Below are 1891 nucleotides of genomic sequence, written 5' to 3'. Positions count from 1 at the left end.
ATGTAAAAAAATGTGCCGTGGCTCAAAAAAGTTGAAAAACACTGATTTAAGTAACAGGGTTCCAGCATAGCCTGATCACATACAACACATTTAAGGATGTGTATCATGGCTGGAAAAAAGGAGGTGCCTGAGGACTTCAGAAAAGAGTTATTGATGACAATAAAGCTGTTAAAGATTACAAGACCATCTCTAAAGAGTTTGTATTTCTCTTTGGAAAAACCTCTTTGGACTTTGGATGACCATCAACTATAACTACAACTGTAAGGCATGTATGGTTGGAACCCAACACAGGAACCCATGCCTGCCTCACTATGGTGAATATTGATGTTCACAAGTCTACCATTAGGAGAACACTGAACAGCAATGGTGAGTATGGCAGGGTAGCAAAGAGAAAGCCACTGCTGTACCCTAAAAATATTACTGGCCGTCCACAGTTTGCTACAGATCATGTGAACAAACCATAAGGATACTGGAAGAATGTTTTAGGCACAGATGAAGCCAAAATAAAACTTTTTGGCTTAATTGAGGAGTGTTACATTTACGAGCTGTATTACAGCTCTCATCTGAGAAACATAGTGATGGGAGTGTTGTGGTGTTGGCCTGTTTTGTTTCATCTGGACCTGGATGACTTGACATCATAGATGGGATAATAAATTCTGAACAATGCCAGAAAATTATAAAGGAAGTCAAGACACCTGTGTGTGAACTGAATCTCAAAGACAGTGGCTCATCCAGCAAGGCAACAATCCTAAACACACAGGTCGTTCCACGAACCAGTGGTTAAAGAAGAATAAAGTGAATGTTCTGGAATGACCAAGTCAAATTCCTGCCTTTAATCCAATTGAAATGATATGGAAAGACCTAATGCAAGACATAAATCAAGCTAGTGAGGATATTCATCACCATCCATGAGCTAAAGCTGTTCTGTATGGGGGAATGTGCAACAGTGATCAAAAGTTACACAAACATTTAGTTGCAGTTATTTATGAACAATGGGGTCATACCACCTCAAGATTGACTGGAGTAACCTCACTTTTACTACCTTGCTACTTGCTACTACTGGTGATGGTGTACTTAGAAATGGTGCACTTGACAATCTCTTGTGACCTACTCCTATTGACAGTCTTTTTCCGACCCAATGAATACATTTCCAGGTAATGTAACGTGTAAACAGTGAAACTATGAAAGCAACAGCTGAATGTTGTAAGCAACAACGGCAAATAAATGCTGTGATTTTTCTCCAGTTTCCCTGATTAACAGAGAAAATGTGGCTGTGGCAATAGTCTTTATCCCTTTATAATTATTTTATTTGAAGTAATGTCTGCTTTTTTCACTTTTCTACATCTTTATATGTTTTTCTCCTAGAACTTTATTGCTCTATAAGCTTATGCAATCTGACCCTAACACAAAAAAAGCACACAAAATGATTGAACGTTTGAGCTTTTCTTTCAGTCCTCAGCCGAATCGTGCTGTGGTGCTCTATCTTTTAGAACTCAACAACCACACCAAACAGCTACAAAAGTCTGCTCGTGCAGCTGAGTGCAAGTGGAGTAAATCTGGCCTCAGTTCTGACTTCATGGACTACAAAGCCAAGCTACAAAGCTTTAACACAGAGCTCACTGTCACCAAGCAAAATTATTTTTCTGCAGTCATTTCCTCTCAAGCCTCCAACCCACGCAACCTCTTCTCTACAATTGACTCCCTCCTAAACCCCACTCCTGCTCCCCCCACAACATCCTTCTCTGCCCAAGACGTTGCCACCTACTTTAGAGATAAAATAGACAAAATCAGACATGATGTCTCTGCCCACCGAACCACTCCAACCATATCCACCTCTTCCACCTGTAAATCATCACTGGCCTTCCTCAGCCCTGTTACTGTGGATGAAGTC

Source organism: Pyxicephalus adspersus, chromosome 10 (assembly GCF_032062135.1).
Source record: "Pyxicephalus adspersus chromosome 10, UCB_Pads_2.0, whole genome shotgun sequence".
In the NCBI taxonomy this organism is placed as follows: Eukaryota; Metazoa; Chordata; class Amphibia; order Anura; family Pyxicephalidae; genus Pyxicephalus; species Pyxicephalus adspersus.
The sequence above is the reverse complement of the archived record's forward strand: the minus strand, read 5'-3'. Positions refer to the sequence as shown.